Source organism: Ammospiza caudacuta, chromosome 8 (assembly GCF_027887145.1).
Source record: "Ammospiza caudacuta isolate bAmmCau1 chromosome 8, bAmmCau1.pri, whole genome shotgun sequence".
NCBI classification, from domain to species: Eukaryota; Metazoa; Chordata; class Aves; order Passeriformes; family Passerellidae; genus Ammospiza; species Ammospiza caudacuta.
The window spans coordinates 32,090,869-32,117,344 of NC_080600.1; positions in this window are offsets into that span (position 1 = coordinate 32,090,869).

Genomic DNA, 26,476 nt, shown 5'->3' on the forward strand with positions numbered 1-26,476 from the left:
GAGACCCTCTAAATGTGATCCCTGAAGGTGATAGCAATGGAGCTTTATCCTACCTGGCTATCCTCCTTGGATAGCAGATTATTCTGTGTACCAAGAAAAAGGCAGTTGAGGGGTTATTTGGCATTGAGTGGTAGTCTAGTCATTTCCAAATAACTGGATTTCTGTGGTCTGCCAGTGTTGGCTGATGAACCTGGAGATAGATGCCTTTCATGAGCTGCAGTGGGGGAGACTTATTCAGTGGATGTGATGACTTAGTATTTTCTATGGTGTGATGACTTAGTATTTTCTATGGATTGGTCCACTTGGGGGCATGTGTGCCAAAAGTCCTGTAAGGTCCTGAAATAATTGCTATTATGAAGATCATTTTAGAGTGAAGCATGTGCTGCAAGGTGACATTTGAGGCTGAGTGGAGTTGAGATACCTGATTAATTATTATAGTTAATTAAATCCACCTCTGAAAGTGGAGGGAGGTGGAGATGTTGGCTGAGGAGACATGGGAGTCCAGCAAGAGCAGCATTGCAAACTCAAATGAGCTCCAAAATACTGGAGTTTTCTTGATACTGGCATGTCCCTCCAAAGACAAATCTCTCTCCAAAACCCAATGATTTTTTTGGCTTGGGTATCTGATGGGATGGCATTAAGCTGCCTTTTTATTTTTTTTCTTTAAATGTGTGAAACCAGCCCAGTTTACAGCAGCTGTAAGAAAGTAAATTAAACTAATGTTTAATGTTTAAACTAATGAGCCTGATGACTGCTCACTGCAGGAGCCTCTGTTGTGGCTTCAGCACTGCTAACAAAACTCACTGCTGTGAGCTGAGCAACTCAGAAGAGATCAAGGCTGCACATACCAACTTCTGCTCTCATCTCCTGTGGGAAATTTAGCCCTGCAGGTCAGGGTTGGGCTGAGATGGCCTGGCAGCAAAGGTGCCTCTAGGTGAAGAGATCACATTTTTCATCAGCACTGCCAAAATGGTTCCTTTTGCCCCATTATAATTCTCTGAAGTATATTTACAGCTGCACTTTAGAGAGTTGCAAATTGGGTGATTTGTGTGTCAGTAACTAATGCCTTTTGCACTGAAGCCACAGCAAACAGGGAGCTGCTGCTTCCTTTTTCTCCCTTCCCGTTGATAAAACAGTTCTCCAACCTGTTAGTCATTCCAGTGAATTACACCTGGGATTAACCTGTGCTGTTGGTTTGACTCATCTTTGTGTAAAGCAAGCAGGAGCTCTGAGAACATCCACGGGAGCTGGAAATGAAGGATTCCTGCATGTTGTGGTACATTCCAGGAGTAATGAAAGAGACACTTTGCATTATTCCTTGCATAGGTAGCAGCTCCGAGAGTGCCAGGGTTCTTGCCCTGTCTGCTCAGGATGCTGTAATCCTGGGGACGTGTTTGTGATAGCAGCTTTGATTCTGTGATACCCCTAACCCCTACAGACTGGGGTGCTGGAACAGCTTCAGCCCAGCATGGCCCTGCTGGTTGAGGGAAGAGGTCAGAAAGCCCAGGGACAGAGTGAGAAAAATTGTTCAGTGGGACAACTCATGTCTGGACTGATACGCTTTCTTTAGTCTTGGAGAAAGTTCAGCAGGCTTAGCTTCTCTCTCAACACGCAGTAAAAATAAGTTCAACCAGGGGAAAGTGCCCAGACATCACATTTTCAAAAGAAAGTTTCCATTTTGTTCATGCATTCATGGCATTTTGGTCAGGCTGTCTGAAACTGTAACTGTGTTGTTACAGCACGAGACTCAGGACTCTGTCTTGCTGTATAATATCCATGTTTGCTCTAGGTATAATTTAGGAAATAGGCAGAGTCTGGGGTCTCTATCATGAATTACTGGTCTAAATGATAGATGTGACAAATGCCAATATAACAGATATCAGAAGAGGAGGGAGCAGCATACTGCAGCTTGTGGATTTGTGGTTGGAGTTTAGATGCACCTATATTTTATTGGGTCCTCTGTTTATACCAACACGGGAGGCCAGATTCTCATGCCGTGTGAACGACGAGCTCAGTGCAGGGCCTGCTCTTTGATGTTTGTAGGCAAAGGGATTTCTCAGGAGCAGTTTGAATGAGGTGAGGGGCTGATGTGTGCTGACTGGAGCTTAGAAAGCTGTTCCAAGCATGAGAGAAGGTGTGGGAGATGGTGCAGAAATGCCTCTGTGATGAGGGAATGAAGGGGAATGCAAGGTCAGTGCTGCAGGACTCGCTGGGGGGTGGGTCGGGTCACATGCAGGACCGTGGGCAAATCCATTAACTGCTCTGTGCTTAAGCTTTACTGCTGTAAAGTGGGGATGGTAATGCAATATCCTTGGCTCCTGTGGTAACTCACAGTTGATAACAGAGATGTCCAGAGTAAACACAGCTAAGCCTGGATCTGGATGTGCGTTTGGGTTTGTGCTGTTCATTCTTTTTGATGCTTTTAGAAATCCTGCCAAAGTCAAGGGGCTATGAGAGACCAGGCTTTCTGTCAGCATCTGGAGGCCAAAATCCCAGCAGAAGACTAGTTATTGTGTTATTCTACTTCATTAAGTACCTTCTTGAGGGGTTAAAGTAGCCTGTGAAAATGTGTTATCATGAGCAGTGGAGTGTCTTACAGCCCTTTGGGAAAAGGGAAGATATGCTATCTGTACACTTCAAGATCCATTTGTAATGGCAGCCACATAGATTGCACACCCCTCCCCCAGCTTTCTGCTCATCATAGCACCTGGGCACTTCAGATATTGTGGATAACTCTGCTCTACAGAAGGAGTTTCCCAAATAATGTATGTTTAGTACTTACTGGAGAATCTCGCATACAGAAGCCCTGGACCCATATAGATCAAAACTCAATGTTTGACCAGGAATATATATTGTGTTGCCCTTGAAGTCATGAAGGTAGAAATAATTTCAAATTCTTGCATCCTTGAAGGAACCTGTTTCTTCTACTGACTGGAACCTGTTTCTTTTACACATACTGACTGCTGGGATGTGTATGGGTTAGTGCATGCTGAGCTGTATGTAATCCTTTCCTGGTAGTTCCTGACCTGAAATGAACACTGCTCTGTGTTACCATCTCTTCATGGAGTTTCAAGCAATAAATGCAGGGAACTTGTTTTCAGGACAATGGAAAGTTTAAATGTGAGTTCAGGAGTTTGTAGAGTAATAGATCCTGTCCTGTCAGATTCAATACCAGAGGGTATAAAATATGTCAGATAATTCATCAGCTGTTGGGATTAGATAACATAACTTAATTAAGGTACAGTTTGGCTGAAAAACACGCATTAAGACAGGAGTAATGCTATTACTGAAAACCATGTAGCAACACGTAGATGTCTTTTCTGGAACAATAGAAGAATAAACAGACATCAAAATGGATAAATCTTTTCACATATTGCTGAAGATGATCAAATAACTAATGGCAAAACCTATCTTTGTTTTTTTCCATTTTAAAATCCTTCATAATCCGGTCCTCTCTTCTATTTTCAACTTCTTAGTGTCTGCCAAATTGCTTCTGAACATTTTTCAGCTGATGAGTTGCTCATGAGAGCTCTGCTCTGTAACTAGCTGGTATTTGTTCATGATGTGCTTGACTGGCTGCACTCTCATTCTTTCTGAGTAAATGGCTTAAACCTTTTGAGCACAGAGGAATAATGGAGCCATACACACTTAAACTGCGTAATTTGATGATTTATATTAAAGTCATGAAATCTTTGAGTTTGGGACTGCTTTCATAGGCAGTGATATAGGCAATCCAAAAAGGGGGTAAGTATGACTGGACTGGTAGCAGCAGCCAGATTTCATTGACTTTCCCTTCCCCCTTCCCAAGCTCATTGTATCTTTCAACTTGATGAAAAAAAATATTTCCACTTGTGGTTCTTGTTCTTAGTGAGGTGCAGTGTGTCTAGGTGTGGTGGCTGACCTTTGTCCTGGCTTCCTATACAGATATGGGTTGGTCACTGCCTCACTGACTGTACTGCTCAAGCATCACTGGCTGATCCCCTCCAGCTGTAGAGGTGGTCCTCTCTGTACAGGCTTGTCTTGGAAGGAGTGGAGGTGGCCTGAAACTGACTGAACTAACAGCAGACTGCGGTGAACAACTGGGATTCTTATGCTTGAGCTGGGTCCTTGGCCTCCTTTAACACTGTAGGTGTCAGGACCTACATGATTTATCCTTGACAAACAGTTTAGGAACCAATTCTCTCCTATCTTGGAGAAGTATTACTAGGGGATGGGAGAATATTATGTGGCAGTTTGTTTAATAATAGGCTTTTTTCATTTTTTAATGGGCAAAAACAATTAGGACCAGAAATATATGCACTATGGGAAACCTTCAGGATACCTAACGTTACACTGAAAATAGAGGTTAGCTATGGATATAAAAGGGAAGGAAAGTGCAACTTCTGCAGTAGTGAAAACCTTGAGATGGCCCAAGGAGAAAGATATATAGGATCTCTTAGCCTGTAGGTCACCCCTGTCTTGTCATGAGGAGCAGGCTAATGCGTGTGAAGAACATGCTTATTTATATCTGTGGTTTTACCAGAGGGGGTTGTCAGATTATACTTGATAAAGCTTGAAAATGTTTCTGCATTTATGGCACTGTTGATTTGCTGAAAGGAACAACCCAGCAAATAACTGATGACTGATTTTTGCCGCCTTGTGCAAAAATATGTCTAAGTGCGTGACTTCCCTACCACTGCAAGAGAGATCAACATCAGTATTGCAGACTTTTGGACTGAGGGAGAAACTTTGTTCAGAAGCAAGAGAAGAGGAAAAATGATCATTTAAGTATATTTCAGTGGGACATTACTGTATCTGCATGTATTTTTTCTTGCTTTTGTATTAACTTAGGTCCCTCACTTTTTTTATCTTTGTTCTTAGGAGGAACAAAGGAGTGATTCATCACAATGTGCGGGGATACCTCACTTTGCATTTGTATGGTATTGTCTGTCCAAGTGGCTCAAAGGCCCTTACAGACTTCAAGGCCTGTCTTCAGCTGGTATAGCAGTGCTATGCTGACACCATCTGAAAATCTGATCCTATCTCACTTCCATTTTTGTCTGTATTTTTTGACTTGACATATCATAATATTACAGATGCAAAACTAGTCCCCCGCAAACTCAAGAGCAGCATGATTTACCCATGGATGACTTCTCTAACATCAGCTTTTAGAACTGCAGAAGTACCTGATTCTCTATTCTATCAGATTTTTCTTGTTCTTTTAGTTTTATATATCTGTACTGAAATATACTGTTTGAGTGAGTCCAAGTTAGCAACTGATGTGAATTATTTTGTACAGCAGCCCTGCATTTACAGTTATTTACTATCTGTCAATCCTAGGGGGGTGTCTCATGCATTTTATGATGGTTTGTCTTGTACATGATAATTTTATGTCAGTGAAAGTTTCAAAGCTAGATGTGCATTCAGATGTGGAGAGCTGCTCAGAACTCCCCTCTGTGATTGCTTTCTGTACCGTGGCTAATTATACATTAGTTGGGAAATGTGTGCTGCTCATACTGTTGCGACATTCTAATGTCAAAATGTCACACTGGACCAAATGCTGCAATCCCTGCATTTCTCTGCAAGTAGCTATATTGATCTTGTCACTTCTGCAAAGAATTTATATATTTTATATATATGTGTGTATGTATGTGTAAGATTTTATATTTGTGTGTTATATATAATTATTTTCACTGAAATAACATTGACAGGTGTTGATTAAAACAGTCTGTATTTTTTATTAGCAGGTCTGTTGGGCTTTTTGTTTGTTTCCACTTGGCTACATTACTCTGAAAAACGTACAGGTTTTTTGACCACTCGAATATTTATCACTTCATGTACTTACTTACCCTTATCTTTGGGAGTTTTGGAACTGGTTTGATGTTCCACTCTAAAAAATAATGATAACATCAGTAAGATATTTTTCAGCTGACTATCTTAAGTATTTTTTAGTTATGAATTATTGGACCTGTTCACTAACAAACATTGTTTAACAGTTTTTAGTAATGCATCTTCTTCCTCATCAATAGAAAAAGTTGGAAGTTTTAATTTCTAATAGGAAGTACTTAATCTTTGTAGTTCACATACATAAGAATAAACTGCAAGAATATTGAAGGCTGGTTGCTACAGGGAGGTGGTTGAATTGTCAGTAACACTGCAGAAACAGCAGAAATAGTAGAGGCAGAGATTGTCAGTAACACTGCAGAAACAGAGAAATAGAAGAGGCAATTCAGTTTTGAGTTCTTTGAGGAAGCAGCATTGGCTTTATGGCCTTCTGATTAGTTCCTCATTAAAAAAACCCACATTTTCCTTTATATCTCTTGCATCTACTAAGCATTATCCCCGTCTTTGAAACAAAACTTTTTTAGTACTACAGGCTGTGGGCTGCCTGCACTGATGCTGAATGAGTTTGGGTCCAAATAGTCCTTTTGGGAACTGCTGGTATGTGGTTTGGCAACTAGTTTATTTTGAACCCTTAATATTATAGCAAAGAAAAAATAGAAAGTCTATGTGTAAAGGTTTTCATTCATGAATGTTGTGTTAAATATTACCTGTGATTTTCAGAAATGTCTCACTACAATCCGTGACAGCTTCTAGCAAACTGCAGTTTTTAATTCTGACCGTTTAACAAGTGTTCAAGGATTAAATCATTCTGCTCCCTGATATGTTTTGGTGGTCTAAAACAACGTGGACTAAGATTCCCCCATCTGGGCTTTACATTTCCCTGAAGTCTTATATAAGCCATGTAATACAATGGGATGCTGTGTCACTTATTCCAAAGGTATCATCACCAGTGGAGATTTGCCAGGTGACTTCATCCTCCCACTCAGTTTTGCCTCTGTCTCATGGTCGTGTTTCGGGGAGGGAGCATACCAGCTTGTTGTCCTTGTGCATGTCACTAAATTTTCTTTCTGTATTTCCTCCTGTGGAGTCCTTGAGGATTACTTGCCCTTTTAGGAAAACTGAAAGGCCTCCTTTCATAGCTGCTTAATTCCTATCATAAAGATTTTTTTTTTCTCTCTGACCCTTCAATCTTTCTTTCTTTCTTGTTCCCCTCAAGAAGGATTCCTTGGTATTTGCTTTGCTAAATATTGGATATTTCTAGCTGGGTAAAAATGTCTCCTGATTCTTTTTCCTTGTGGTCACAAATCTGTTTCTTGTATCTCCAGTTCTTGTACCATCTGTCCTTCCCCCTGCAGCATGTGTGGCTGTAATTTGGGTAACTTATTGTCCAAGAAGTCTTTGTTTTCTCAGATGCTGTGCATTAATGACATTGGAGTTTGACTGTGTGTATTCTTCCCTTTAATGGATCAGGAGTTTATTTGGACCACTATCAGATTGGAAAACCTGAGCACACCAAGACACTACCAGAAAATCTTGCCTGCTCCTCTGCTCTTTGCTTACAGGAAACAGTGAGCCTCTCCTACCCAGGATGTCTCCCAAATTGGGGGTTAACTGCAGCCCCTTCCCCAGAAACTCATATAAGCTTCATTTCAAAGATTTGGTGACATCATTTTGCAGAAGTGCTGGGTGAAGCATAAGTTCATTTCCCTCAGCACCACTTCTTAATGCATTTTTGTTCATCAAGGCGTACTACTAATGCGAAGAGGCAATTCAGTCTCAGCAGTCATTCTGCTGAGGGTGAAATACTGATAGGTACTTCATTTAATAAAATAATAATGCTGTGCAGCTGTACACTGTCTCTCCCACAAGGATCTCTAGGTACCTGAAAGAGTATTAAATAATTAAGCCTGACAATACCCCTGTATTTCATTAGTTCCGTTTCACAGGTGGATTAGCAGAGGTTAAGTGACTTGACCAAGGTCAGGATCAGACCATATTCCTGTGAGGGAAGCCTGTTTGGTGGATAGTTTGTATGTGGGTGGATCAGCTAGTCCTGCATCGGGTTTCTGTGATAACCTGGGGTCTGTGCATGGAGGCAGAGCCAAAGGCTGTGGCAGAATGGGGAGGGAACCAGGGAGTCCTGGCTCTGTTTTCTTAATTTGTTTCCAAATGTCCAGGCCTATGATAATCCATACTAAATGCGGTGACAAGACTGAAGGGTTTGATTTGCTGAAGCCACAAAAATATATAACTTGCTGCCCAAGAGACCTGTAAGCATTTATTTAATATTCACTGACATCTCCTGTCCAGTTGGCTCAGCAAGTCATATTTTTGTAAAGTTATTTTGCACCATCTGTATTGAAAATGGCAACCTGGCCAATTACAATGGATTTTAACTCTCTTCTGTGAGAGAGTTTTAAAATGGAAAGAATCCAGGAGTGAGGTAGGGGGAGGAAATACCATATCTTTCCCAAGAAAATCAAGGTTTGATCCTGCAGGCAGCTGAAACTTGCCAAATTAGTTGGGTGCTGAGTGTTCAGCACCTTTTCAGCAATGCTCAGGACTTTGCAGAGTCAAAGCTCTGAGCTATAAGGTTAAGCATGAACATTAATGAAATGTTATCTCTCTACCAGATGGAACTAAGTGACAAGTACTCTGGCTGTCAAGCGCAGAAAATCGTGAATCTGTTGCACATCCCCTGACAACAGCAAGGCAATCTTCTTAAAACTGACTTATGCAATAGGAATTGCTCTGTGGTGGGGTATCTCATTCATGTGGTCAGGAAGCTGACCTTTGCTGGGAACTATTTGTCCCTGTTTTTTGTTTGTTTTTGTTTTTTTTTTTTTTTTCCTGTGGGATGCATCTAGCTTTCTGATCAGCTGCCACCTTGCAAATAATCCACTTAAAAGGATATTTTTCCAATGCTAAAATAGCTACAAGCTAAGGCTCAAATTGCATAAAAATTACATGTATGCTTGAAATCTTTACAACTGATGATTTCAGATAAGAGCAGATACTCTGTTCTGATCAGCCTTTGGCTGAAAGGTGTAACCACTACCAACCTTTTGCTGTCAATGAAACATCTTCCCTGTCTACCAGGATACAACAAAAACATTCTGTTGCCATATCAGAGCACAGGAGAACTTTCCTGGAGCCTTAAGGGATTGCCTCATATTTTACAGACTTAACTGACTGCTGATAAATGAACAACAACATATTTTTTATATGTGCATACTCTACATGAATGATCATGTAGTATTAACATTTAATCCACAACTGAAATACCTGCTTTATAGAAGTGGAATGCAGAGGATATGGGAGAGCACTCACATATTTGAGGTTGGAACTGAGATGAAAAGTGGGGCTAGGAAAATAAAACAAGCTTTCAAAGGGATCGCAAAATCTAAGTGCATCTCTTTGGCCTAACATTGTATCTGCAAGTTGATAGCAAATAAAATGAGGTTGTTCAGAGGAAACTGAAGTTCCTCTGAAAGCTTGGCTTCTTGTTGTTTGGCAAATAAATTTACCTTTGCCATGTAATTGACCTGCTGCTTTAATTCTCACCTGCTCTTGGAGAATGCCCTTGTCTGATGTTCAAAGAAGGGCTCATTTTATCATTAAGTTTAGATGAATGGTTGGAGTGGAATCTTTTGGTATAAAATATTCATTATGAACAAACTGTGAACTTGTGAATATGCATGATTCCCCTTTAATCTGGTTTGTGTTTTTTTTCTAAGAAACATTTCCTTTCCAAAAAAAAGGCAAAATCGGTCGGCTCAAACTGACCAACAAGACTTAAGTATCAGTTGCTGAACAATCTGCGCAAAAGCTGCCTATGGGTGTGATTATTTTTCACGTAAAGAATTTGCTGAGAAAACCACAAATGTGACTGTGGACAACTTGCAATGCACTGAAACTTCCTCAGTAAATTATGTGTTTCACTTTAGCAAGAAAAGAGTCTCCAACTAATGGATGCGACACGATTAAGATAGGAGAAAGAAACCTGTAAAAAAGAAGGTAGAAAATCTTGAGGGTATACCAGAAAACTTCTTCCATACCTGGGAAGTGTGTTTGTTAGTTTCCTTTCCTTGCAAGAAGGGAATTGGTCACCAGGTTAATGCTTGGACAAGTGCATTTCAATGGTGGCAGAGAGCAGCCACATTCTTATGATGTGAACATTTCTGCATCAGGTCGTTGCTGAGATGTTTTCAGAGATTGACACTGTTTAAAATAGTGTGCATCTAGGGGATTCCCTTACTGTCATGCAAGGTGTCCATGAAGCTGGGCTTTAGCCCATCTTGCTCTCCCCTCACCCAGGCAATGCTACTTGCCATGTGTCACTTTTGGGTGGCTGATCCTTTGTCCCAGTGGTAGGTCTTAGAATATTTGTGCGGAAAGTGACTGTGGTGAAAGGGAAAACTCCGAATTTCTTATATTTCAAACTTATTCTAGGAGCTGTAGAGGAGGGAAGAGTGACCATATCTGCACAACCAAGCTGAAGATAATATACATCCATCTCTTTCACAATACTCAGGGGTGGAGTTGGGGCAAAACATTGGGAAACATTAATCTCAAAACCATGTTTAGCCATGGCTATTCCATTTTATTACAAGGATGGCTTTCCAGGGACTTGCTAAACATGAAACAAGAATTGTGGTGCTTTTTTAGAAGGTTAAACTTCTGTCTGAGGTGGCCAAGCCTTGGAGATGTTGACCTGCAAGTTACTACAGTGCTTTGGCTCCTAGATATATGGAAACACTCTTTGAGAGAAGACTATAATCCTCTTCTATAAATTATATCTTCCCTAACATTTATTAAGTTGCATGACATGGGTATGGAGCTTCTCTAGATGCTGACCTGCTGTAAGAAATTTCTTAGTTCTTCATGTAGTTTCAGTTGAGGTGGTGCAATAAGAGTGAAATGTTCTGCTTATGCAATTGTTCCTGGTAATAAAACCTATGGTTCAAATGTATGCATTTACATTAATGAAAGAAGGTTGCATTGCAAGTAGTGGCAGTTTCCACATTGGTCGTAACTCACCACAGTCCCAGTTCAGCAAGTTTTAATTGGTGAGATTCTTGCTTTCTCACAGGCAACTTCCAAACCATCTCATTAATTTCATTAGAAGTTTATGCTGCTAGGAGATATTGAGCTCTTGAGGAGGTACAACCCTGAAGAAAACATGCTTCTGAATATTTAGCTTGCAGCCTAGGTAAGCACAGGGTAAGAGATAAGTGCTCTCATATGATAGGACCAGAGATATGTGAGAACAAAGTCTTGTTTTCCTTTTCCACAGCAAATACATAATTGAAAGCAACAACCAAATCAGCTGACAAAGTCTGTGATTGTGGGCAACATGGGTCAAGTCAATTATGCGGGAAATCAAAACGTTCCTTTGACTTCTGAGTTGTGAGCAGCACTATGGCATTTCTGGAAGACTCTGAAAGCTTTCTGGGATGTAGTCCTTCACAGTTAGGGGAAAAAGGATCTCAGGAGCAGGTCTCCATCCTGCTTGTGAAATTTAGGGTGTGCCTCTTGTCCCCACTGCACCCATATACTCTTGCCTTAAACGTCTGTGTCATGCTTGCGATGAAGTGGGTGTCAGAGCTGGAGGAGGCAGGGATGTGCTGCAAAGTCATGTGTGTTTGTGAAGTAGATATTTAAGGGATAGAAATCTCAATGTAGATGGGAATAAAGAAGACACCCTCTATATGCTGTAACAAGGTGAGAAGGTTATAGAAAGGGAAGAATTTTACTTCCAGAGTTCATCCATTCTCTTTTCCAGCGTATGACCAGGAACCTTGCATTTGAAAGCTGTCCAAAAAACAGAACCTGTCAAGGACTGCTGAAGATTCATATTACTGGGTTTTTGAGATGTCTCCTGTTGCTTAGTTTTGAAATGCAGCCAGTGCTGGGGTAGGTCGTGCAGTTGCAACATGCACATCATTTTTGAGCAGAATATCAGCTATGTGCTAGAGAAATCCAGGCAGAGTAGAAGCTGGCTTGGGCACCCATGCTTGCATCTCTGGGCTCATGAAAGTGAAAAATGAAATATTTGACTATCGCAAACAGCTCCAACACAGTGATCTTCAAAAATGTGTTGTAGGAGCACTGCTTTGCTGCTGGCTGTGGAGAAAGGAGACTGCACTTCTGGAACCACCCCATCCTTTCCTTTCCTTCCTCTCCCACTTGCATATTGACCTAGCTTAACTCTCTCTGGCAGGGTCAGGAAGCACATAAGTTTAGAAAGGCTACCTGCCAACTTCCATTTTTCATAGTTTAGTCATTCATGGTTTTCTGTGGAAGAAACGCCCTGTTTGGTTGGAAGGTAAACTTATTTTGGCAGAGAGGTAAATTCGCAATTTTCACTGTCAAATTATGGCTAAAAAGAAAGAGAAACCATTTTTGCATTCCAAGAATTAAACTCGTTAATGTATGTAGCATTACATTTTAGCAAAGTAATCACAGCTGAGCATCCAAAATGTTGTCTTGAATGCTTGAAAAATTTACTGAAAGTAGAAATGGAAAGGGCTCTGCAACATTCTTTGTAAGAGAAGCTGCTAGGAATTCTCATATTGGGTCAGCAATTCAAGATGCTACAATTTTTATTTATATATGATAGATAAATTGTGTGTTTGCTTATAAGGGAAAAAAAATATCTCACAATGAAAATTTTCAGTAGCTTTCTGTATTTCAAGCCATACTTCTGCCTCAATCCAAGCATTTATGATATCCATTATCTGAAGTTTAGGCTTTCTGAAGGGTACATGTATGAACCTAATTTCATAATTCTATGATATAAATGTGAAAATGTACATAAGTAATTTTTAGTTATAAAAGAAGAAAAAAATGGGGGGGAGGGGGGGAAGGGAGAAGGAGCAGAAGCTTCCTAAACTGTTTTTGGAATTCCTCTGTGACTCTGTACAAGTCCTTACATTGGAAAGGTATCAGCTTTAGACACTACCCCTAGTCTTTGGAGGTAAGGCACTGAATGTTGTACAGGTACTTTTTTGTGTTTAAGTAGAACTGTAATAAGCAGTATAAAAAAGTTGGCAATTGTGAAGTTTCAGGAGGGCTGATTTCCAAGCCAGTTTTCAGACACTAAGTTGTTGGGGAATGCTCTCATTGATCCTTGGCATTCTTGGACCTGAGAGGATCTGCCTTAAAACTGGCTTTGAGGTGTTGTCTGAATAGGGATATGTGAGAACTCCTTAGGTTTCTGTATTTATGTGTGTGAATTATTTATCAGGGAAGTTGAAATGGATGCTTAATTTTTGTTTAGTGTAATTAAGACCCTAATATTAATATATAATCAAACATATTGCTTAGGGGTTGACTCTTCTGATTCTCAGCCTCAGCTTGAAGATATTGTCTCTTTCTTTCCTCCTTTTTCCTCATTAGTAGCTTAGATAGGCATGAAAAATCTTTTGAGCTTAAATAAGAGATCTTTGTTGTTGTTGTTCTTGTATAGTTCAAAAGCAGTTAATTTTTAAGACCTCAGACTTGGCATGTGGCCACTCTCAGCTGGCAAATACACCCTTGCTATTTTTGCTGTGTGTGATTTTTAGTTCATCTGGAAGCTGCTGCCAAACAACTTTTGTCTAATTCTCCTGCCCCTTGCCTCTTCCTATTGCTCTCCAAGTGCTCTCATGTGCTTCCACCCAGTTAATGAACCATCTGTAAAATGAAGGAGTAGCTCAGTCCTCGATGCCTCTGCTGAATCCCCAGGCCATAATGGCAACTGTGGCGGCTGGTGGCTTGTGGAGCCATGCCCGAGTTGGCTGCGCTGGCAGCTCTGCGTTCTCCTCTGACCCACCCCGAGCAATCATCCCATGCATGGCAGAATTACAGGCACTGCAAGGCTGGTCTGCTTTGGAGCTGTGCTCCCCAGCTGTAAGGTGTTCTACCTCTTCATCATTCCACTCTGACATCCATCCGTGCAGGCAATTGCATCATTACAACCACATCATTTTGTCTGGCATTCAGGCTGCAGCTTGGGAGAAGATTCTTGTAGCTTCAGGTGCATGAAAGTAGGAGCTGGTGTGTTTTGTGAGCAGCAGGTGGGAGTTGTTCAGTGAGAAGGTTAGATGAGATGGTAATTGAGAGTCTTCAGGCTAGTTAACAGGGCAGGAAAATTTGTGTGGATTTTATTTTCTGGTTTAGAGCAGTTTAGGAAATAAAGGGAAATACCGTATCAAATTTGAAATCAAAGGTGGGAATGAGCTATCCAGAGGCAGAGTGTAAATACAAGGAGGCTGGCATGGACAGTAGAATTAAACAGCTATTATTCCAAAAGTTCTTCTTTAAAAGTAAAGGGTTTTTTTATTATTACTTATTAGATCTGTATTAATGCTATACAGTCTATCTGCTGGAAATTTTCTAAATTAAACTTCTGCAGAAAATACAAAAAACTCTTACAAATCTTTCATCTTTTTGCCTTGTCTGTGCCCTTGTTTATCAGTAAGAGTGAAAAATCTGTCTGGGAAAAGATGCAGAGAAAATCTAAACAACTCTTGTTCCATCTGTAAAAGGAAACGGTATCTCTGAAAAACTTCAAATGGCGTATCCCTCTCTTGTATCATTACACTTACTATATGTAATGTTATGGAAGTGTTTTAAAAAGATCATATATTAATGTAATATATCACAAATCTCTTGTTTGGTTTTATCAGGAGGAGTTTGGTGTGCAGTTGATTCATTGCTGTGTGTGAATTGCTCGTGTGTCCCGTTCCAGATCTGAGTGTTATCTGCGCATGGTCCACCCACGCTTCCTGGCACGCTTGGCAATGCTTACAGGCAAAGGTGACTGCGGGGCCCAAGTCCCTTTGAGATAGAAACACTGCGTAGGTGAGCGAGACAATATCCAGGAAGGGCAGAAAAGTAACCATTGAGTGACAGTGTGTGTTTTAAAAAATAAAAAAATGTTGGAGGTGGGGGGGAGTTGAACGGCAGTGTTATTCTTGTTCCCTCAGAAGACCAGAGGAATAAGGAAGTGCAGGCACTGTCAAGGCACTGTCATGTTATGTACGTTGCTTATTTCTCACAGACACAGAAGGGTGAGCTTGTACTGAACGGGTAGTGGATTGAATTAAGCAGACAGCACTGGCAGCATAGCCATAACTTGCTGAGAGTGAAAAAGCTGAAATTGGCAACTGCAAATTAAACACACCAAGGTTTTTGATATGGTTTTGTTTAAGATAACAAGTGAGACATCTGCAGAAACTGATGTGAATTGTCTAGATTCCCAGACACTTTTTGCATCAGTCAGATTTTGGGAGTGTGTCTGTCTGCACATGTGATCTTTGCTATGAGTGTCTGGCACAACATGATCATCAGAAGCCATCTTTATTACATCTGCACCATAGGGTCTCTGCTGATGTCAGTCATTAGGAGGAGATTTTTTTTCTGTTTTAACAGGACAATGTGGAAAGGATGGAGTTTATTCTTGCTGTGTGTAAATTCTGAAAACTGATTGTAAGTTCCTCAGTCCCTTCCCTGCATCCAAGATGGAAGGTTATGAAAATTATGTGGGATGCAGTATCACTGAAGCTTGGTTGATACTTGTATACTTGTATCGCTAATTGTCTTCTCATTGGACCTGTGTTCAGTGGTTCCTTTGCTTCCTTAGCTCTTGGCAGAGGTGGTAATGAGCTGGTTGCAGTTCTGTGCTGAGCAGGTGATAACAATGAGGATTGTTCAGGAAGAATGGGTGGGACCTTCTGCCTGCCTCAGCTTGTATGATATATGTCCTATACTATTATATGACCCAAAGGCTTTCTCTCAGTCTGGAAGAGAGAAATCAAACCATTTGAAATCAGCTACTTGCTTTTAGACAAGTATGTATTTGTGCATCTTTAGCATTGGAAGGAATGAAGAATTTTGAGATCAGAAAATTTGCAGGATAGAGGATGGATGAGAACAAGCAAACAGGAAGATGAAGAGAATTTTGTCTTGGGACTTTTCTGATTTGCACTAAATATTGTATTGTCTGACCAAGTTTGAATGAATTTTCAGTTGGGTTATTAAACTTGGCAATGTGGGCTGCACATTTATCAGGAGGGATTTATGAACTTAACTCATGCAGGTGGCAGACCTGTGTGCCGTTAGCAATAAAGGAGCCGGCAACCTTGGTATGGGTCCCTCTGAAGGGACCTGCTTGAAGGTCAGGGTGTGATAAACCCCACAATGCTGCTGACCCCTGAGGACCCTGAAAAAGACCTAACTGCTACTGTTAATATGTGCATTTTCTCTGTGTTCAGCTTAATTCACCATTCAGTTCCCACTCCTAACTGTAGATTGTACAATTGGTTTTGGTGAGTCTTAACCACCTTTACAGTGCTAATAAGATCTAATTTACCTTTTGTTCCTGTTCATTCACTCTGCCTTAACAGTGTGTTGGATCTTCCAGTATGAAAATTCAATCAAATGCAGATAGGATGTATTTAGGCTGATAGCCTGAGCTTTAGGATTAGGATGCACTTTTTTTTTTTTCTCTCTGTGTAATTGTATAAGATGCTTTATTCATTTGCTGGTGTTTGTATGGCTTATATTTTTCCTGGATGTATTGTGCTGCTGTAATTCTTTAAAAGAAAATCAAACACTTGTAATTTTTATGGTCTTATCTTTTACAGTGAATCTCCTCCTTGCGGATTTTTCACTGTTAAAGAGGACATGTATTTTCCACTTTAATGCACCATAGCTAAGTTAATAATACTCATATGAGGCTTTAGCATTTGGAAGCATGCTACATACATTAAATCCTGTAAAATTCTAATCAACTTAGTAAGTATTTTTCCCACATTGTACAGATGAAGAAATGTAGTCAAAGTAGTTAAGCTACTTGCCAAACCACACAGTGAGTTAAAGACAGAGATATGATTGGACTTTGTGGTTCTCTATCCATGTTCAGACTAGTAAATGATATTGAACCTCTGGGTTCTTTCTGTAATACAATATCCCAACCCTCTTTGATTTCTTTGTGTAGAGAGAAAATGTCATTGACAGAAAGACCATTTGATTTTTCTCAGCCTTGAGAAGAATATGAATTTTTTTAGAACTGAATTTTTCATCAGAAAATTGTATGCTGACTTTTATACGTCACAAATCCCATATGGACTCCTAAATATGGAGAGAGAATAATTATGAGCCCCTTTGTACTGACTCACTTCTCTGATTTTTTTTTAAGCTCCATTTTAAGGATTCAAATGCTGATTGCCAACGTGGTGTATTGCTTCTGTTGTTAGATAATCTTAGCTTTTTAACTGAATACAGCCATGCACTGCCTTATGATTAATTACATGTACAACAGGTGTTGATCTTGTTGGACCAAGATTATGAAGTTCTTTGCTATCCAGGTGGTCTGTTTTAATATAAAAAGACCAGTAGCATAATGAGCAAGAAATTGAACTAACAAGTGAGGGGAAAAATACTTGAATGCATTAATCACCTTTAATAAGCTTAGCCAGCTCAGCACAGCTAATCAGCTGGGAAGTCCTTGCTTTGAAGAAGCATCAATTGTTGTATACCCAGTAGGGTAAATAAAAGATAAGCCAAGAGCAGTGGGAAGGGTGTTTGTACATCTAAAAGCTTTCAAGATTTTCCAAATATAAGGCACCTGGTAATGATGGTTTTAAAAATTATATTAGTCAAAATGAAAATGCAGTTACCTTTTGGTAATGGAGAGATATGTCATTCAGATATCTCCAGATGCAGTAGCATGGTAGTAATTATTGAAAAGGGTTGGTTATTTGCAATATAGCTCATTTTAATTTTCACACTTTGAAGGGAGCAGTGAGGCTAACTTAAAGCCCTCTAATGACCTCTGTTCATAAACCCTGAGCTCAGAAATTTGAGGCTAAGGTACTATTCCTACTTAGAAAGATATGTGGATAAAATCCCTCACCCTCCCTCCTCCCCTCCAGTATTTTACATTTCATATACATCAATTCTTTGTATTTCAAATTCTTTGACAGTGAATGAAGTGTCTGTCTAATGCTTAGTGAACAGCCCTTTTAGCATAGCATATATAATTTTTTCCTTAATGCCATAAATATATTTTCTTCTCTTAACTCCTGGTTTTGCAGCTCTTACCCATACAGTAGCAATGACTGCACTTGTGGTGTTGAGGTGTTGTGGGGTATTGGACAATTGCAGTGTACAGATACAAAACAGATGCTCAGAACCACCAATGATGGAATCCACTTTTTTTTTTTTGTTTTTTTGAGAACTTTAGCAGTGCTTCTGTGTTGCTAATATTAGGATAAAATGGTTCTGATTCTGCAGTTTTCAGGTTAAAACTCTGCATATTTCAAAGCTATTGCAACCTTTTTCACACATTTTCCCTCAACATTGCTCTAAGCCTAGAAAAGAAGGAGAGGCAGCTCTCTCAATAGCTGTGGTGCTCAGGATATGATTTCCTCAGGTTCAAGTGTCTTTTCCATTACAACTGCTTAAACCCTTTCTTTTTTTCCTTCTCCCCCACCCTGTGATTTTTCTCTTCAGGAGTTGAGGGTTGTGCTGAATTTGGAGGCTTCACCCCTCTATTCTAATATTTTTAAAATTTTTTTAATTGAAAAATGTTTTCCTTGTTCTCCCATAATCTCAAAACAATTAAACAAACCTTCTTCAGACTTTCCAGATCAATTTACCTTGTGGATAAAACCAAGAAAGCGGTTTCAATATCTCTGTATGAAATGACAAAATAGGATTGCCATGTCTGACCATGCTACACAGCCATCACCTGAGCTAGAAATCATAATGTGCTGATACAACAATGTTACTGTCTGTTCTGCAGGATTTTCTTAGAGAGAAATGACATAAAATATTTTAAATATAATAAAATCTGTCCAGGCTGATGCTTTGAGTGTTGTTTGAAGTGTAACTGTGGCTGTGTTAGAGGCATTTGAGTGCAGTGAGACACTTACACACTTAGCTGGTATCTTGGTTTAACTTTCCAGTATGGTGGGAATGTAGCTGTTTGTGTGATCACATCAAGGCAAGAGCAGCTGCTGTTCAAGGCAAGAGCAGCTATTGTTATGTTTTCTTCTCACAACTTCCGTTTGATTGCTAGTTCTGGTTATATTGAACTTGGGGCATGTCTGTACAAGCAACTCCACACAGATGAAGCAGGACATTGATTCTGTGGCTGGGTACCTTGGCATAGCCCTTCTGTAGCTAACACAATCTGATGCTTTTGAAATTGGAGGTAGGCAACACCTAAAATACTGGAAGCATGTAGGCATGTACAGTAGCCCTTTTTTTACACAAGGCTTCTGGGTTCTTTGCAGCTGCCTGGCACAGAATTTGGCAGGACTCATGCTGAAGTGACTGAGGAGAAGGTGATCTCACCCTCATAGTATTTTCGTGTTGATGTACCTCATTCTGCAGTAATGTTGTGATTCGACTGAGGCTGTCACATATCCCTTAACATGTTCAGACGAATGTGTTCAGATTTGGCATGCCAGGCTGAGAGGTGCAGCCAGGATGCTGGAGGGTGAGGAAAGCCTCCAGAAGTTGCATGTTCACTGAGGTGACCATGGTGTCATTCATTTGAAAGACTCCTTGCAAGGCTGCCCTTACTCTTCATTTAGTAGTTTGGCAGCACTGTGGCACAATCCCAAGTCTGCAGGAAGGCTGTCTCAGTCAGGGCTCTCAAACTGAGGACTTCACCCAGTGTGAGAGAGAAGCTGAGAGTAAGAAATGTGATGGGTAGTCTGGTACATGTGTTAATGCATCTGTGCTGATGGCCATGCTAGGAATGACCTGGATGTTGTGACCACAGATGTTGCCTTCTTCAGTTAGAAGAATTGGACTTTGTCCAAGCTGCTGATAAATGTTGAGACTGAAAATGGCTGGTTCTTATTTTGGAATATCACCATCAAAGTCCTTGATTCATAATTATGATCCTTGAGGCTGGAGTACAGCAATTCACTTTTCCGCTTGGGTAATGGGAAGGTAGGGGGAACAGCTGCTTTGCTCTTCCTTTCTCCTCTGCTGAAATCTAAACACTCTCAGCAATTCTGGGTGCATTCAGAAAGACACACAACCCACATGTTTGCTGTTGTTAACAATACTGGAATCAAGCACTCCTGTTTCCCTGAAATGGGAAAGTGTGCTTCTTCTGTCATCACATATTAGGTGTGTCAGTCATATCAGCTGGGCCGTGTGTTGAAGCTCCTACCAGATTGTACTGTTTTATAGTCCTGCATTTGCTTGTACCCAGTTCACGTAGCATGGAACAAATTTGCTAATAGAGAGTACACAGATAAAACTTATTTCAGAAATCCTTGTTCAAATCCAAAGACAAATCCTTTTGAAGTGTCTTTTCTCCCAGACTTGACTCTGGTTAAGCTAAGGCAGAGTAAGTTACTCATCTAGCACTTTACCAGAGGACATCAGATGCTGCAGTACATTGGGAACTTGATAGTGGGTTGCATAAGGTACAATTAGTACAAATGGAAATGGTGCAATTAGTTTTAATAGTCAACTTGTATTACTCCAAATTCTCCAAAATAATTTCCCCTCTCATTCAAGACATTGGTTCAGTGATACGATAAAATGGAAGTTTGATTGTTCCAAATGAGTGTTGCTGAAAGTTAGAGAAGAAGTGGGTGCGATGGAGTAACCCCTATCACCCTTACCCTCTGAAGTTTCACAAGCAAAAATGACCTGCAGTCCTGGATATAAATTTGCCTTGTATTCCCTGAGCAATGCTATAATCATGGGTATGTACATTAAGGGAGCTGACCTTAAGCTACCTCCCTCACTGATTACTTTCCTTCCTGCAAGCTCACAGTGCTTGGGAGCATATGTGCATGCTGTCAAAGCATGATTTCAAGAGAGAAAATAAGGTTATAATGATAATTTAGGTCTTGGCTCTACTCAGATATTGCAGTAGTGAATCCTTTTTATACTCAATTTATATTAAATTTTTTAATGCCATTTTAGATGCCAAAATTGTCGTCTTTATTCTACAGAATAGATGTGCAATTTGAGGGAGCTAGAAGTATCTTTCTGATTTTTCAGTGTATTATAAATCACTTTTTCTTCCACATGTCCTGCCAAACCTGAAAGTCCTGTGGATCAGTCAACATATAGATGAATAAAACAGATTGCTAAAAACTTTCTTGAGCCTCTGTACTACTTTCAGAATTGCCAGAGGTCAAGCTGACCTGTATCCTTATAAAGGAAGTTAAATAGTAAAACTTTCTTTAGTCATACAAATAAAAGAGAACAAGGAACGAGGAAGTGATCTTACTCAGCAATGATGCAAACAAAAATTTAGTAGTTTCCCAATAAGTAAGTTGATACTCTACCTCTAGTTTTTAAATAAATATGATCATTTGAAGTGTAAAGGTAAAATCAAACCTTTCAATGAGAATGAGTATATATAGTGAAAACTGGCACATTCAGGTGGAATTATGACTGAAGAACTTAATGCACTCAAGGTGCAGGCAGGAGATAGTCTGCATTCCAAAAAAAATTTTTGAAAATTCTGGCAGTGTGCAGTGGAATTCCACCAGTGAGGATTTTTAATGCATTTGTCAAGTTGATGTTGTGACTGTGGAATAGCAAATGTATTATCCATAGACATTGAGGAAATGTGGAAAAATTATCCAGGCAACTACAAACCTGTTAGTCTGGCCTGAGAGGTATGCAACTTTTTGGAACAAATTCTGAGGGGAAGTATTATCAGACACGATAGTGGAGAATGTGATAAAAATGTAGTGTATTTTTAACAAAAGTCAATAATGCCAGACTAATCCTATAGTATTCTTTGATGTTATTGCTGGTCTTACAGCAAGCCAGCTGTGCTAGCTAAGTCTCATGTATTTGTTTTTTAGTGAAGCGTTTAGTGAGGTGTGCCATAGGAAAGTATTAGTTGAGGAGAAAGTAGGATTTGGTATTGTGAGACAGGTATTGTAATAGTTGTGATGGGAAGAAAACTTTATTATTGGTTCCAGACAGATGAATAATACTCGAAGGATTGTGGGGCATAAAAGAGAAAAAAAAAAAAAGCAAAGTGCCAGTGAGCTGCATTGGAATGATTCCAGTGAGCTGCATGTTGGAATCAAAGCTGCATGAAGCATTGTCTTGTCTGAGATAGCCTAGGTTTTGAATGACCAGGAATTTCATGTTGTATGGTTGTTGTGACTTTGAGAACACCAGCATTAGTTCTTTTTGTAAAATGTGAGTTTATCAGCCAGAAACTGAGTATAGAAGTAGTAATAGTTACACATTCAGAGTGTACAACAACTACTGCAGGGCACAGCAGTTGTACAGATGATCATTATGAACTACCTTGTGATCCAACCATGAAAAAGGCAAACAGAGTGCAGGCAACTATTTACAGTGGGGGTATGAGCTCTTAATCCTTGTAAATAAGGCTTTGTATACACAAAATAAGATGTAACTTTTAGTCACCCATATTCAGCAGAGAGTGGTTTACTGGAGCAGCTTCAAAGAAAGGTTAGCATAGAGGACTGGGAAAATGGAGAGTCTGTGTTATGAGTAGAGCTGAAAAATGTTTGGCTCTTTCAGTAAAAAGAAAGCACAGAAGGGAAATAATTGCTGTCTATAAGCAAATCACATGGGTAAATAATAAAGGGAGGGGGGAAAGTTAATCCAAAGAACAGTGTTGGTAGCAAAGCAAAACATTAAGTTGGTCATCAATATGGTTAAGATTAAATGAAAGATTTCTATTCATCGACAAAACTGTGAAGTCCTGGAAAACCTTTCTAAAAGTACAACAAACACAACTTTTAAGATGCAGTAAAAGAAGACTATGAGCAAGATTATGTCATGCTTGTCCAGTTGTGAAGGGTTTTGTTGGATGATTCTGGTATTCCTATGCCCAATGCTCATGTTGTGGCTCTACCATTAAGCTGGTCTGCTCTTATATGTAGCATCAGCACACTCTAAAGGAATTTTTCGTTGCAGCCATGAATGTAGAAACATATCCTATACCAATGTTTTATTACTATAAAAATAATCTAGTCCATTGACAAGAATAATTGTCTAAATTACATAAAATTAGTTGGCTTTTTTGGTGATACAAGACCAGGTTATAGGCTGGTACATATTAGCAGACTTAAATCCATAATGGATTTAGATCAGATCCTTTGTTTTAAGCTTGTTGGTATGGCAACCTATGGCTGAAGTTGTCCAAAAGGAGCTTTCTTAGCACGTGTCTCTTTGTCTCCATATCTGTATATGCTTGCTGTTAATTTTCACTGTGTCAACAAGTTTGAGGGGTTTGTGGTTGTTCTGGTTTGTTTTAAAATCTTTTCGTCCTCAAAGTGTAACATTTTTACAAGGGCATCTTCTTTTTAAGAACTTAAAAAATCTGCTTTTGTGCTTAATCATAGCTTCTGTGTCATAGCTTCTGTGTTAGTTCAGCAAGTTGAATTTTGCTTTTTATATTGCACCAAGTGTGGTCTATGGGCTGTTTAAGAGCAGTTCCACAGAAAATGTGTTGTCCTTCAACATCAGTATTGTTTGAAGACTCACCTCAACATTTGGAGCTCATAATGCCAGATGTGGCCTTTGAAATAGGCTTCATTACCCTGATCCAGCGGTGCTGGCTTCGCATTGTTCCCAACTGGAAGTGTTTTGGAAGGTCGGGGTGGCACCTGGGGATCTCCATGATGCAAGTGCAGTTCCCCAATTCCAGCAGTAGCAGTGGCATTAGTTCCCAGCGTGGCTGTTGGGGCTCGGCCGCGCTGAGCCCTGCCTCCCTGGCGTCATCGCTTTTTTCCATCCCCAAATAGGTGATGAGTAATTACTTGGTCTTGATTTATCATTCAGATCATAGTAGTTCTGTTACAAAGTAAACATTTTTGTTGGCTGAGTCCTAATGCAAAGACCATTTCACAACCACCTCTTATTTTAGGTTTTAATTGCTTTGCTTTGCTGTCAACTGATGTCCCCCTCCCCCATGCCTGGAGCCCTCCTCCCCTCTCCCCCTTCCCTGGCATGGGTTTTTTCCTGTTCCCACACTGCTAATGTGATGAGCAACAGTTGCAGTATCACGGGGCCCTCTCTGAAGGAGAAGAAAAAAAAAGGAAAAAAAAATCCCAAACACCACCTTGTTTGCTTTAAGAGCCCTCTCGCCTTTTCAGTAGGGGCTGTGTTAATCCTTACACTATGAAGGGAAACTCCTATGTAAATCAAACCAGTGCTCAGTGCTCTCCTCCTTCCCCCTTCCAGCTCCCATATATTAAGTGATTGTTCTCCTCCCTTAGAAATGACAAATGATTGGTTGCTTTACTCTTGGCTTTCAACATATTTTCTTTACGGCCCAGAATTCTGGGGTTAAATCATGCTTCTTTCTGTTCTGTTTCTATTCCCTCATATTATGCCATACATTCATGTGAATTTATTTTCCACCAACATGCTCAGAATAAACCAAGGCCTTTCCTTGATTTAAAGATGCAAAAACTAATGCAACTCAACTCGGAGCAGATTGCAACTATATTTTTTCTTTTTTTTTCTCCTTTTTTTTTTCCCTTTCCCCTAATGCTGTTTCTGTTTTTGTGCTGCATAGCCTTTTCTGGTTTAGCCTGCACTCTGAGGCTAGATTTTGATGTCAATGATTAGTATTTCTAATCGGTTGAACAAGGACAATGTCCCTTCTGCTGCGCAGAGGATACAAAGGCCCAGGCACTGATTCTGCTCCCCCTTGAAGCATTTTGGCTCCACTGGGCCTTTTCCCCCTTTGCCGTAAATCAGGGAAAATTCCACCCATCCCTGGGGTTAGAGATTAGAGCTGCAACCATAGGGGAGCTCTGGTTCCCCAAGGTGGGCAAAGCAGGGAAGCTCACGTGCACCTCCAGCCTGAGTTCTGCTCTTTGCTGTGGACAGGGGCTCTGGTGGTCTCCCTTTGGTATTGGCTCAGCAGCTGTGGATTTGCTGCTTTGGGGGGAATGACTCGGGATTTCCACCTGTAAAGCAGATTCCAGGGCTTTGTTCTGCCCTGACAAGGCAAACTTTGCTTCTGGCAGCCCGTGCCTGCTCAGCTCCTGGCGGCATCTGAGGGGCAGGGGCTGAGGGCCCCGTCCAACTTTCTTTGATATTAGTGGGAGTTTGCAGTTCTTCTGTGCCCTCAGGATGGATCCATGAAGTGGTCGTACAGGTTCGGGCTTCACTTCTTTTATTTTTCCTGAAACAGTTAGTAAGTTAATTTACATGAGATGTGCACCCTGGCAAATGCCATCTCCTAGCTATTGTTTCAGCTAAGCAGCTGTCATTTGCGTAACATTATGCATCCTTCATTGTACCATGCTAATTTTTTGAGGGGCAATTTTTCTACAATGAGCACTGCGGCTTCTAACAGAAACCTCTTTATGGCATTGGCCCCGGGGAGCTGCAAGCCCTGCCAAAGCAAACAAAGGCTTATTGCTCCAACTGGGCATGTCTGTGCCTTTAATACAGCGTGAAGTTCACAGAACACTGCATCCAATCTGCACATAGTTAACACCTGGTCCAATGCCTTCTGGCAATTAATCAAGATATCAATCAGTGGTGACAAAAATTAATAAATAACCCATGCTTGCATATTGCACATTCTCAGAACGGGAGAATTTGCATTGACACTTACAGCCTATTTACATTTTTTGACTGAGTTTTCAGAGTGTGATACTGTACAATACAGTAATTACTGATGCGTATATGTAACTGGTACTTTGGACACTTATGAAAGTCATATTGGTCTGTCTTGTTGAAAAAAGCTTTGACCTCATTGAATCACAGTCCCAAACTTTGATGTAGGACCACAAAACTCTACTGCAGCAAATGCATCAATGGGGCCAGCCTAAGTTTGTCTTCTTTCAAAAGCAGTGGAGTGGTTTGGGGTTGAACATGGCATATTCTTATCTTGCTAATTAATGGGAATGTTTTCCTATACCTTAAGCTAAATTCCACTGTTACACCTTTGTTAACTCTGAACAAGTACCCAAACTTTTTCCCTTTTGAAGTGACTTGGAAGCTAGCCACAACTTCAAAGGAAGGAAGATCTGTTCCTCTCTTCATTTAGAATACATAAAAGTACTCTGGACTATGTTTAATTTATCAAAACAGAGGCAGCACTTTGCAAATATAGGTGCACAGTCATTTGTACTGGCCACACGAAGGTATTATCAAAGGAGTGGCTTGTCTGCCCTGAAAATAGAAATCACTTGGTCGGATATGAACAAAAGTATCCTCTCTTTTGTAAAAGCTGGTACTTGTTCTCTAGTGATGCAAGAAAATATTCCTGGCAGAGAACGAAGCAAGTAGCTTTTGTTATCCTACAGAGTCCTCTACTACAATGGTCAGAAATGGTAATTATAAATCCCTGTAAAAAATGGCTGTTCTCCTCTGCAGCCCGAGAGGCCATGGCTGGACGGACCTGGAGTTCAATATTTGTTGCTGCTTTTAGGTCAGGGTTGAAGCTCATTAGCGGTGCAGGGGTGGGGAGTTTGTTGTGCTTTCACAGCATGTTTCTGTCCTACCTGCTCTGTGAATGAGCAGAGCTCTCCTTGGGTGTCAGCTGGGGTAATTAAAGCCGCTGATGAATGTCATGGCTTTGAAAGAGAGGGTCATGCGTGGCCAGGTAGGACCAGGAGCAGGCAAGGAGGAGTTGTACCCTGTACTGACCTACTGTGCTGCCCTACTC